Source organism: Sebastes umbrosus, chromosome 5 (genome assembly GCF_015220745.1).
Source record: "Sebastes umbrosus isolate fSebUmb1 chromosome 5, fSebUmb1.pri, whole genome shotgun sequence".
NCBI classification, from domain to species: Eukaryota; Metazoa; Chordata; class Actinopteri; order Perciformes; family Sebastidae; genus Sebastes; species Sebastes umbrosus.
In genome coordinates this window covers 31,814,829-31,829,151 of record NC_051273.1, presented here as the reverse complement: position 1 = coordinate 31,829,151, position 14,323 = coordinate 31,814,829, and the positions used below count along the sequence as shown (strand labels likewise).

General features: G+C 37.8%; 1 long non-coding RNA gene across 1 annotated transcript in view; it reads left to right on the top strand.

The window, feature by feature from the left end:
- Positions 1-616: 616 nt before the first annotated feature.
- The window catches only part of LOC119489040, a 138,672-nt gene continuing 124,965 nt past the window's right edge, over positions 617-14,323 (top strand). The window contains exons 1-2 of the long non-coding RNA XR_005207082.1: positions 617-775; positions 1,568-2,213. This is a non-coding gene — a long non-coding RNA (uncharacterized LOC119489040). The remainder of the gene's footprint in view (positions 776-1,567; positions 2,214-14,323) is intronic.

Genomic DNA, 14,323 nt, shown 5'->3' with positions numbered 1-14,323 from the left:
GATTTTATCAATTCATAATTTGACAATCAACATCTAAACAAAATGTTTCTGAGGAAATAAACCCTTCTTCAAACCTGCCTATTGAGTTGTGTAGGGATGTGAAGGGTTAAATGAATAAACTCCTTGTCGACCTATCAGATTTATTTAGCAGTAACTAGGAAGTTCTAATTTTAAATGACAGTAAAATTGACCAATCATATCTTCACTCTGAATTGGCGGGCTTTGTTATAGCTAACTTACGAAAACTCGCTGAAAACTAGCCAGCTAGCCTGTTAGTTCCTATGTTTAGTTCACGGTGGAAGCAGCAGGTAACAGTGTTGTTGGTGAGGAACACATGTTGCCGTTTTCGAGATTAGCTTTTAATGAAAAGTATAGTTAATTGACAAAGGAAGACCAACACCAGAGCTTAATTAGGTACAGAAACCGTTTGAGAGGCGTTTCAACTCCAGTAATTACAGGTGATAGATACCCGGATGACAGGTTCAACCACAGAGCACAAGTTGCTCAGTTGAATGGGCAGAGTGCAGGTCAGAGGTCAGGTCCTGGGCCAAAGATGGGTTTTCTGATTTAGGAAGTTTATCCAAGTCATCCCACCGCCATGAGAACGCTTCAAGTCATCTGAAAGATACTATTGTAAAACATGTGGTGACACCAGGTGAGCTCCAGCTGCATGAGCAGGTGTTGGATGATATTTTCCAGTGTGTAGGCTTCTACAAGTAGCTTCAACTGTGGTTTGGTGTTCACAGTGGCAGAGAAGACCAGGGAGTTGAGAAAGGTAGGATAGTAGCCTTAAAATAATGACAATAATAATAACACTTAGGGCTGTAGCAATGTGTCTTATGTTTTTTTTTTTTTTTTTTACATTCGAAGCTTCTATTGAGGTTGAATGAAGCTTGAATGTCTGTCATCATATTTTATTTGAGTTTCGTTATATGAATGTCATTTATGGTGCTGTTAGATTGATGCTAGACCCCGTTAATACAGGTGAGAGCCTCCCTGTGTGGCAAGCAGGAAAGCAAACTCTTTTTTTTTCTTTTGAAAGGCTAAACGCCAACAAATATGGATTGAAGCAGCATCTTTTGTTAGATAAAAACATGTTGTGAATTTTGGAAATGATTACATCTATCTTTTTTCAATCATTTTTGACTTTACAACGCTCTAGAGTTATTGGAAATGTTTGGAAACAATCCTATGCAGCCACCACTGGAATCTAATTCTACAAATCGAATATACTACTATATGATATTAGTGTACTTTACCCTAATATTTATCTGCAACGATGCAGAAATATCAAGTTTAAACAGAAAGAATAGACAGCAATGAAAAAACAGCTGCACAGCATTCGAAAGTTGATTTAATTCAATTAAATTAATGAAGCTTTGAACTATTCTGTATAGCCCTAAATAATGATGATGATAATAATAATAATAATAATACTCAAATACATTTGATAGTGTGGGGGAATAAAATATAATATTATTAAAAAAAATGAAAAGGTAATAATCTCAGTGTGTGTTGGAGGTCTATAAGTTGTTTCCATATATTAAAAGCCATGTATCTCTCCTAGGTGAACACAAACACCACTCCGTTGATGCTGATGGATACATCCCCCTCCTTCCCAGCTTCAACTTCTGATTTTGGTTGAAAACCTTCCAGGCCATCTTCTCGGATGTTGTCTTTGGAATCCTCCAAAACAAAGATTTGGATATTCAGTTCTGCCTGGCCAGAGTCGATGAGCTACACAGAACAACTGAAGAGGAGAAAGAAAAGTTTGACAGGGTCTATGAAGAAACTCAGGCTTTGGTTGGCCCTCCGCGTGGCAGTGGGGCTCAAGGAGACGTTTGCTCACTGTACAGGGAGCTCTACTGCAGCGTAATTGACAGCATCCTAACACAGATTGTAAACGGCTTTAGTGACCACAAAAAGCTGGCGTTCCTGGATCCACAACAGTCCAGGCGTTTCAGTGACCATTTTCCCAATGCTGCCTTCAGTTTGATAGAGAGCTTTGCCCCAACTCGACACTGAACTCACCGTCATGTAGGTTATAGCATTTCTGGAAGAGCCCAGCCAACATTCATCACTTTGGCCTTAATTTCCATTGAAAAGGAATTGCTGATGGATTTAAAGGATCAGTTACATGACCACGCCATCAGCCACTTCATCCAAAAGGACAGGAGAATGGACTTTGTTTCAAGTAATGCGATCATCAAAGGGTAAGTGATTTAAAATCAAAATAGGCCGCCGTGCCAAGTGATTTTATTCTGGCTGTCGCTGCCACTGTTTTGTATGTTAAAGGGGACATATCATGCTCATTTTCAGGTTCATACTTGTGTTTTGGGTTTCTACTAGAACATGTTTACATGCTTTAATGTTCAAACAACACATTTTTTTTCTCATAACGTCTGTCTGAATATACCTGTATTCACCCTCCGTCTGAAACAGAGCACCTGTCTCTTTAAGATCCTCTCCGACAAAGCCCAGTCAGCTCTGATTGGCTTGTGAGAAAAATATGGTGCATCTTTGCAAAGGTAGTTCTCAAGCCGTTGGTGGAGATGCTCAGATGGGGGGGCGATATATTCTATGAGGCTGCATGTGACGTAGGAAGGGGAGCCAAATCTGAATGGCTTGTTGAATCACATGTTTTCTGATCTAGGCGGCCCACAAAAAACTGACTTGGTTGTCTTATTTCACACTTTGTGGGTTGGAAGGCACTCCAGATACCCAGATGTATGTTCACAAGCACTGAAAAAGTGAGTTTTTCATGAGATGTCCCCTTTAAGGTTTGTGGGAAAACTGTCATCATGAAGAATTACCTGCCAATCTGTAAATTTACCAACCGTATGCACATTTACCATAATTCTGCATGATAACCGTTTTCCAAATAAACCGTAACATATATATTTAATAGGTCGCAGTGCCAGCCAAGTAATATTATTTAACAATGTTGCTTGGTTGCGGTGGCGGTGGTGGTGGTGGGGGTCCAAAATGCCATGATCGCTGTTCACTGTCCATGGTTCTGAAGTGTCTGTCGCTAATGGTTGCTTGGTTGTGTGTGTGTGCTGTCATGATTTGGAGGCTTTTTTGTTGGTTTTGTGTGGAGGCTGTCATGCGTTTTTGCATCCCAGCCCATTTTCATCATATTCCGCTGAAGTGCACTCACAGCTTGTGTGATGATGCATTGTTTGCGGAGGATAATTTGCATTTTGCTTAAGAAATCAGCTGTTTTTTTTGTTTTGGTGATAACTCTCACTTTCACTCTGCTGTTTACTCATTGCATTGTTGAGGCTGCACTCATTTTTGTTTCAGAGGTGGAATTGTCATAAGTAACTTTTGCAGTACTATAAGAGAGGACACAGTAAGCTAGGCTGGTCATTTTCCTTTTTTTCCTGACGAGGGAAGGTGGGGGGGTCAGAGGGCCAACGTTTAACAGTCACAGTTCGCTACTAAAACTAAATAAAATTCCGGAGGAAACACCAAATTTTGGTATTTTCTTCCCATGATAATGGTAAAAAAAAAATGTAATAGATCCGTTTCCTCAGCAGAAAACCGCTCGCTTCTCCAATTTGCAGAATTTGCCTTTTAAATAGCAATGTGCCAATGTGCAGGCGCACCTGTCTTTTAAAGGGAATGGGAGATGACACAAAGCTTCGACTGTCGGTATTCGACCTTCAAATCAGTATTCGAATGCTTTGTTTCGTTCGTATTCATTATTCATATTCAACATTAATTATTATTACTTATTCTCACATGGCTATCGCTCTTTGTTGTGTGTAGAGGTGCGTGTGTACAGTAGTGCGGCAGCGAAGTCCCGGGCAATGAAACGGGGGAGATGGAGACAGAAAAATTCCCTAAAATAGATACATTTTCTGTTAACAATGAATCTATTTAAATTGGTTAACTTGTTGTTAAAATGACCATATGTAATTTACCTTATTTCTTTACATAGAAATAAAAGTGTTTCTTTAGATGATAGGTGTGATTTGGCTTCTGAACCTCACCACAGCTGAAATAAGTGTTTAGATTATAAGGTTCAGCTTTAACTGGCCCCTCTAATACAACAGCTGGTCCCAGTATGTCCCACTGTGGTTTAAGTGGACCACTGATACTCACTGACTCTCTAACATAACGTACATGTTGTACACAACCAGAACAAAGAGTTAGCAACCCATTCTCAAATGGCAACAAGATACAAATGCAATCTAAACTAATAAATACCTACCTTTACCTACCGTACCCCGTTACCCCTTTTAAAACCTAAAGGGCAATTTGTAATCAGTGTTAATTTTTTTTCCTGGGTTAGCTCTTTCAATATCAAGAATTTGAGAAATCCCCTCCCTTTTGTGGCTTACACGTGTGCCTGTTTTGTGGAATACTCGAACAGACAGTAAAGAGCGGAGATGAATTTATTTCCCTCTCATCCTCTCTCCTCTTGAAAGCCGATAGAGGTGCACTCTCAACGCGCTCCTGTGTATTTGAAAGGAAGGAGCAATGTAAAGCTCTCACCAGAGCTTTGAGGCATAATCATGACACAATTAAGATAATTTCCCAACCACTGCTGGTGGCGAGAAAAGCAATTTTTACGCCTTGTAATCGAGTCTGGCTGTCAGATTAAGATAGCAGGTGATTTGAGGGAAATTGTCTTGGCTAACTCTTTGGAGTGGGATCCAGGTGGCCTCAGGTATCTCTTTGCCCATTGAGGTTGCCCGTAAGGTAATATAGTTTTGATTTTGAAAATGAAAGAAACATTTGAGTGGTGGATTTGTGTCTCTGGGCATTTTTGTCATCTTATTACCTGCCTCTGCTGCCATCTGCTTCTGCATCTTGTGACTTAAAAGAGCCAAGTGGCCCGTTATCTGTGTCTCACTTTCTGTCTCTGTCTCCTTTTTTTCTGTCCTTTACGTGCCATCCAATGACAAAACTCCAAATTCAACACAGACTTTATGAGATTACCATGTGTGGAGGTGAAAGTCTGTGCAGGATGTTGGCTTCTCGCAGCCGATATATTCAGAAAGATTTCAGTTATAATAATAATAATAATAGAATAATAATAAAAAGAATACCCTCCTAAATGTACAGTAACTTCCAACAGCAAAGTTTTTCCTTGAATGAATAAACTTGCCTTGTCTTCCCTTGACCCTACTTGCTTTACAGAAGACATGTAAATAGGATTTAAATATGGCAACATGAAATAGACGATTAAGATAAAATTAGAATTAATAAAACAGATTCAGTGCAGGTACAGTACAATGAGAAATATTCATGTTTTTTAAGTAGGGTGAAATTAACTTTTTTCATTTCCTCTGTGGCAGGCAAGTATATTTTTTTGTCTGCCACTCAGAAATTTTACTTGCCACATTTAAAATCTCTGCTCTTAATGAATGATAAAACGTTTTAGATCTGATGTCATTCGATATATTTTACATAAAAACATTATATACATTGTACATTCCAGTGTTTGAATTACACCGTAGCTTCAGGGGAGCCCTATTTTTTGGAGTACTGTACACAGTACTGTGCTTTGCTATTGTCATCTATAGTGGTTATTTGCATAAAAATACACAATGGAAATGATTATGATTATTTAAATATTTTCTATTTTAATATATTTTTTGGCAATTTAAATGATGTATTAGAAGCTGCTTAGAGCTAATGTTAGGAAGTTAAACAGATCATAATTCCCTCTCTAATATCTATTTTATTTTGCTCTGAAAACATCTCCATCAAACAACTGCATTTATTCAAGCTCCTCGCCAAAAACTTATAATTTTACAAAATTGCATTTGAACACATCATGATAACGTTGTAATTTACCTTCGTCCAATACTCATTTGCGTTCATAGCTTGAACGCACCATAATGTAATTCAATTGAACCTCCTTTAACGTTAGTAGCTCCGTTATTTAGCCAAACAGGCTAACAGCTAACGTCACTAACTCTCCTCCTGTTGATTTCAACAGGTTTGTTGTTCACAGTGTTGCTTTATCGGGGAAAAAATAGGGTTCGCCCCCTCAGGTTTAGTAGCGCCACGCTTTTCAGTGCTTTTTTTTCTCTCCACCGTGGCTCCGGTCCCAAACAAACTGAGACATGATACAGCCTGCGTCATTGTGCACGCCTATCTATTGGAAAGCATCAATAAGAGGAATCAACTGTCATGAAGGCATGAGATGCCAAGAACTGGGACAATTAGGAACCGGTTCTCAACGGGAACTGATTCTCTGTTCCCATAACCAGCGTTTTCCCTGTCTGCCAAAGTTGCGGATGGCCTTTGTTGGATTTTACTGCCAACAATTTACCTGCATTCAGCGGGTGGTGGGTGCTAATTTCAGACCCTGTTTTTAATTCTTGATTTAAAAAAATGGAATTTGTCAGATCTCCATAGATATATTTTCTTCGTTTTTTTTATTTTAGTTGTCTTGATGGAAAACGTTTTTGCAGGGTTAGGATGTAAAGGGTGCACTGTATTGATAAAACATAAAATGCCCATTTCCAAGTATTACAAAGTTCATACTTTTTTGAATACAACACTAAACAATTAATGTTGCGGTCAGGGTATACAGTGGCTTTGGGAAGTATTCAGACCCCTTCACTTTTTGATCACTTTATTGTGTTTTATTGTGTGGATTAAACATACTTTTTGGCCATAAATTAATACACGATAAACCATGATGACCAAGAAAAAGGGCTAAGTTTAGGGCTGAACTAACGATTGTTCTCATTGTTGATTAATCTGTCGAATATTTTCTCGATTAAGGGATTACTTGTTTGGTCTATAAAATGACATAAAAATTGTGAAAATGTCGATCAGTGTTTCCCAAAGCCCAAGATGACGTCCTCAAAGGTCTTGTTTTGTCCACAACTCAAAGATATTCAGTTTAGGAATAAAGAAACCAGAAAATATTTACATTTAAGAAGCTGGAATCAGAGAATTTTCCCTTTTTTCCCATAAAAATGACTCAAACCAATGAATCGATTATCAAAATAGTTTGTGTTTAATTTAATAGTCGACTAACTAATGGATTAATCCTTGCAGCTCTAAACATGTTTGTAGATTGTTTTGCAAATCCATTACAAATAAAAAGTCTTCTGACTGTTTTTTGTGGCACTCTAAATGAAGCTCAGGTGCATCCTGTTTGCTTTAATAATCCTTGAGATATGTAACTTGATTGCACTCCGTTGGTGCCAAATTCTATTGATTGGACATTATTTAGAAAGACATGCCTTTGTGTAAAGGTCCCACGACTCACGGTGTTCGTCCAAACCAAAAACCAACTGTCAGCATTCAAGCCTTTTTTTTCCACAGCAGACATTTTGACTTGTTATTGCAAAGCACAGGTGTTACTAATACAAATTATTCTATTCTATTCAGTGTCCCAGTAAGCCATGACAGTGTGACAGTGAGCCAGCATGAACACTACCAGGACCCTGAAACTGAAGCAGCTGAATGGAATCCAGCCATCAATAATTTAATTATGTAAACCTGTGCTTTTTCTACTGTGACATGTCTGCTGTCAAAAAATGGCTTCTGTGTTGAGGCATGAATCTGGCCAAAGGAATAAAAGCAGAAATTTGGAACCTCCAGGACTGGGGGTTGCACCAGCTAGTCCTAAATACACCACTAATGTTTTGTGTATAAAGAGCTTCCTAAAATCTTAGTAGCTATTAGCTGGTTTCAAACTAGTGATTTACTAACTTGGTTTGCACCATCAAAACATAAGAAATGTCTTAGCTAGTAAAGAATTTTAATCACGTGCAAATCGGTTGCTATGAAACAGCACCTCCAATAAAAAAAGAAAATCAACAGTGTAGACAAGGTAGCATCACAAACTATAGCATAAGTTACAAATATAACAGCTTCTGTTTCTGGGGGGCAAATGATATATTAAGAACTTGACTGACAATCCTTTGTAAATGTGGGTATGACTTGGTGGTTTATTTCTATATAAAAACATGGAGAAATATGTGTTTCAGAGTTAGTAGTATTCATTTAGAATAAGTGGATAACATCTAATTATGCTAAACTAACCAATATTATTTGGCCACGTAGTCTGACTTTACTAACATTATTTCTTTTGCTCTTCAGTCTAAACAGTAGGGGAGGGGGAAAAAATCGATACAGCATGGTATCGCGATATTTTGCGTTGCAATATTGTATCGATACACGGACATCAAGTATTGATCTTTATTATATAAACTATTATTCTCTTATTATTATCCCGCCGGCGGACGCGGATGCTATTCCGTCTTTCAGTGATTGTAGCGGGCTCAACGGTCTTAAAGTTGGTATCATATGAAACTAAAACCACTAGAACCTATCAAATCGATTGGTACCAACAATGTTATGTCAGCTTGTCAGAAAGAATGGCAGATAACGCTCCGAAGTTGTGCTGAATTTCGGCGAGGAAAAACTGGCATGGCCATTTTCAAAGGGGTCCGTCCCTTGACCTCTGACCTCAAAATATGTGAATGAAAACTCTGAGATGAACAGATTGAAAACTTTATCCTATTAGATAAAACAGGTGACAAACAGCTTAATTTGCAGTTGAAAAAAGGTAATAAATCGCGATATATCACAATATATATTATCTCAATACTCAGCTTATTGGAAAATATTTCAAATTGCAATAAGACTTATGTAACATGAGTATTGTGGGGCCTCTGGGGATTCCCACCCCTACTTAATATATCACCCCTACTAATATGTTAGCAAGCTAACCTTAGCCATATCAGTTGGTTCAGTTCTAATTGCGTATTAATGACACCTTGTGATTTCTGGGTGTAAATATTTAGTAAAAATGGAATGTATCCCTGTGTGAGAACTAGTCTGCGTGGTGCAACCCGTTTTAAATTAGTGATGCGGAAAGCTCCATTTAGTTAAACACTTACATTATAACAAGACTAAGATTGAGTTAAAAGGGCAGCTGGTACAACTAGGGATGCCTGGGCTTTAAGTATCAGCTGAGCACCGAGTACCGATCCGATACCAGTCTTTAATTAATAAGCTGTGTGCCTCACTGTGTGGAAGTGACTGGGATTATTCTGTTATGTGTAAGGAAACAACAGGCTTGTAAAACAAATTGTAACAAATACATACATAGATATAAATTTACTGAATTGTTATTTATAAAAAAAATAATAAATCATACACCAACAACTATAACACAAAACAATTTAAAATTAACAGGAATTATAATTCAAGTGTAAACATTTTAAAGGCAGCAATAAAAAATGGTCAAAACTTAAACAGGAATTCAAATTCCAGTATATAACGTATATCAACATAGAACTTAAATTGAATAGATTGGCCCCATTGTCATTAATACCCGATCCAGCTATATGAGTCAGTATTGGCCCGGTATCTGATCCTGTATCGGTATTGGTTCATCCCTAGGTGCAACCTGGCCCAGGACTCTACCTCAGAACTCAGAATCCGGATCTAGGAGGTGACCAAGAACCCAATATTCACTCTATCAATAATTATGTAAATCTTCTAAAACATGTTGCTTTGTCATTATGGGTTATTGTGTATTGAATTAAATGCAAAAAAGTACATTTATTCTATTTTGAATTGAATCTTTAACAAAAGAAAATGTGTGAAGGGGTCTGGATACTTTTTTTTTAAGCCACTGCATCCATCCACCCATTTAAAACTATTTTTTAGCACTGACAATTACAGTCATCATTATAATAGTGTATGTTGTATAGCATTAAATAGCCAAAGTCTCTATATGTGTTACACAGAGGGGAAGGTCAGAGTGAGCAAGTTAAAATCCCTCCCTCCACTAGATGGCATTGCTAGACTTAAATTAGATATTGTCTGAACCAGGACCAGCCTTCACACCCAACACCAGCCTGCTCACTGTGTATAAAAATCCCTCATCTTTTACTGGTATCTACTATTCATTTGGAGTTGTTAAACACTGAAAGGAAAAGCTAGATTATTTGATGTATTCACTGAACATTACCTCAAGTAACATTATGATGATTATTTTGTGCAAATATTTCAAGTCCAGCTTCCTTTCCTCTCCTGACTGCTTGTCTCTTGGTAAATCTTTGCAGAATTTGAATGATTATTGTCCTTGTAGCTTTAACAGAAATGTACGTGAATATATTTTCGGCACCAGAGGTACTTTAGAAAAAATGTGTATGTGCACTTTATAATTTTAAAAGACCATTTATTACTAAACAGAGAATATCCCATTGAGATGGCTCTACAGCGGCTTCTGCTGAAGGGGATATATTTTACATTCTATACTCCCCATTTCAACACAGATTTATCAAGTAAATTAGTTGTATTACAGTGTCACGCAGTAGTAATGAGGGCGATTGCTTATATCCCGTGTGTTTGAAATTCATCCACGAGGAGTTGAACATTATGTCCGTGGCATTCATCTTAAACTTTCTGCAGTTTTGACACAGAAAAAAAAAGCAAAGTGTCTTCTGGCTCGAATCTCTAATTTTCACATTTTATTTGCTAAAAAAAGACTCCATTTGTGTGTCTGTCTGGGTCAATTTGGATTTTAGGGCCCTGGCAGTAAATGGCACAGGCAGACTGTGGAATCCCCTGCGATCGAGACTGGCAGGGTTCAATCAAATGATGAGAGGCAACACATTGACATGCAAGTCAATACAAATGTTCCCCGACACCCCCTTGCCCAGAAAAGGGCTTGGCTATGTGAAATATTGCTGAACTTAAAGACTGCCATAAAAAAAAAGAAAAACATCCAATTTGCCTCCTGATTTGTCCTGCATTGGGTTTGGCTCGGTCAAGTTGGAAATCAGCGGCCGCATTTCAGTGCATTCTTGAATCCGTTGACGGGACACGAGCACCATATATCCTAAGATTTTAGCGAGAGAATGGGGAGTCCACACACCTCAAGTGTTTATTTGACTGTGTCAGCACTTCTGCAGTTAAAAAGAAGAAGAGAGGGGAAGCTAAAGGAGAGATGTGAACAGGCGAGCTTTCATGTTAGGACTCCGTTCTAGTGACCAGTAGGGGTCACATGTGGCCAGGGAATTCACCGCTCACTTAAAGGCACTATCTGCCATCCAAATGTTAACAGGAACGTCGGCCACCACCAAGACCCTAAATCTGCTGTGATTCTTCATAGTCGTTTGTAATCTATCTACCCCGGGGGTTCTCAAACTTTATGGGGCCAGGGACCCCCTTACAGGGGAGAACATTTACCAAGGACCCCCCATAATCGTAACAGATTAAGGGCATGCTTACTACCATTTTTATGCCGTTGGAAATATTTGTATGCTAGAACCTTTCAACCTAAATACTTCAGACATGTTTCATATAGTGATAAACAGAAACACATTTTTAATTTTAATGATGTTAATACCACTTATATACCTTCAAACAGAGGGAGATTTTATTCAGATTGCATTTGGACACAACTTGACAGCATTTCTAGTAGGGCAGGGACGATACACCTATCTCCCGATTCCATACTGTCGCGATACTTGGGTGCCGATTCTATAAGTATTGCAATTCTACAAGTATTGCGATTCTTTATTGTGATTTTTGTTAACTTTTTTTAACACTAGACAATGGGAAAAAGTTGAATCATACACTTATAGGGACTTTTACTTTGGGAAATTTCTAAATTGATACAGTAAAATTATTTATTTTCAGCATGTATGTAGTCAGAGATGTCTTGAAGTCAAATATATCAGTCATTGTCAGGCATTATTTATACATTTTTTCCAGCAACCCAAAAATTAAAAAATAAAGACATTTCCCTCACAAATGAGTGGTATTTTCTGTAATTTATAAGGGACATGTAATGTGTTATACTTCTGGTGAATATAATCCAATCAATCTTATATCCATATATGTATTTTGTATATAGAGTTCCCTTTGTTAACACCTTATTTTAAATACTGGACGTGGTCAAGCATGTATATTTCCTCTAACTTCTCTGTTCTCTTTATACATCCATGTTCAGCTCCATCGGGGCCGTTTGAATGCATTTAACATAAATGTCAGTATACGGGTGCTCTACAGTTGTAGCGTCAGCCGATTTGACCACGGAGATGAGAGTGACGGCTGGCTTGACCGCACGTTGCCACAATACGATAACGTTTCCTGTCCATGACAGAGTTAGCATGCAGCTTTAGCCGTGATGTCTAGCTCTGCTTTTCCTGTCAATTTGTGAAACACAAAGTGTTTCCATACTTTACTGGATGTGTATTGTTTACCATGTTGGATTTAACATGTGAGTGTGCAGGTTGGATCCACGTGGACCCTCCACTGTTGTGTACTTCCTCGCTGCGGCCGGCTGCGGTTTGTTTTGGTTGACGGATACGGAACGGATATGACATCACGTTACTCAGACTACAACAATAAAAGCAGTAACTTCCTTCTACCTCCGCATAAACTCAAATGAAGCAAATATATTGATTCTGGCATTAAAAAATTGATTTAAAAATTGTAAAAAAAAAATAAAAAAATTTCCCACCCCTAATTTATGGCCTATATTTCAAAGTGATTGATCTTAAAAGCTTTCAGAAAATGAACAATAGCAAGACTGGCATCGTCCTAATAAATCCGGATCTTTAAACGTACCAGTCTAAAGCTGACTTTCAGTAAGTGCTTCACCTTTAAAATAATTAACTCATTGCTGTGTGTCACAGTCATATCAGAGTCTCTATTGGCCCATAGCTAACATGTGTGGAAGTACCGGACACAATATGCTTGTTTTTTTGGCGCAAATGGTCCCTGTCTGTAGATATGCACTTTTTTTTATGATACAGCACAATTTTATAATTTTTGCAAATTATTTCACGAACCCCCTGAAAGCATGCCACAGACCCCACTTTGAGAATCAATGATCTACCTAATACTGTCATACTGTTTCTACCATAATTTAACTGTGTATGTCTACTGTACACACTATCTGTTGCATGTCTGTCAAGTGACTGGCAGGTCTTTTAATATGCAGACTAACACCAGACAACAATTTATCATATTAAAGATTCCCCACATACATGTTTTAAGTAAGGGATAATGTACAGCGAGCTGGTCATTGTTGTGAAAGAATCGCCGACAGGGCGATGCCGCACCCTGACGCGGAGGGAAGGGGTCTCTCAACGTATTATTTTCTTGATCAATCGATTAGTTGTTTTGTTTGTTTTGTCCACAACTTGAAGATATTCAGTTTACTGTTATAGAGGAGTAAATAAACCAGCAAATATTCACATTTAATCAGCTGGAATCAGAGAATTTTCCCTTTTTTTTTCTTAAAGATTTACTGAAACTGATTAATCGATTATCAAAATAGTTGCAGATTAATTTAATGGTTGATAACTAATCGATTAATCATTGCAGCTCTAAAGTAATGTATGTATGATCAGTTAATAAATTCACAAAATCCTCCTTTTTCATCTAATCCCTCAATGATACATGTGAATATACCTTATGTGGTCCAAAAATGACTGATTGGGCCTTTAACTCCAAGCAATGCTAAATGAATAATTTGGAGCATTTTCATAGAAATAAATGGCCATTTTCCAGCTAACCTCACAGGAACTGAAGTGTTTTACCGCTGCTTGTTTGAAATGAGCAAAACAGGAACCTGTAAGTGAGCCGGTGCAACGGAGGGCCACCCCAGGTTGACAAATACCTACAGATGTAGGTATAAACTGAAAATTGAATGTGAAAATATATGAATACAGAAGGTGTTTATGGTCGGGTTTGTTAATGCCTATTTTCTCTTTGCATCTCCTCTGTTTACTGTACAGAATATAAAGCAGACATTTTATAAAATGCACTCATTCTGTACCTAAACACCTCCAGGTGTTGTCACCTGGCTGGTTTGAAGTTGTGTTTTACTACTAAAACAAAGTGTGGAGAGAAAAAAAACCTGCAGGTGAGTTTCTAAAGAGGTGTTAGATAGCACAAATAGCCTCGTGTTCCTGCACGCTCCGACCCACAGCTGCTGCTATCTCTCATTGCTCAGCCTTGTTTTTAAGGAAGCCTTACCACAACACACTGATGTTCAGACGAGATGGCACAGCACTCTGCTGTTTGTTGTTGAATCTCTGTTGAGTCTTTTTTTGTTCTCATAGTAACATTAAAGGCAATTTAATTGCCAGTGTAATTATAACTATATTTAGATTTTAACAAGACAAAGTTGTTTGTTTTCCATTCTAGTTCTGCAGCAGTGCTACATTAGAAAACAAGTTACAGGTGTAACAATATTAACCCTATTATTATTAATTATTATTAACAAATGTTGTTTTTAATTTAGTTTCCATTCATTTCTGTACTGTATGAAAATATGTTATTAGACTCTTATGTATCACAGTGGACATCAAGT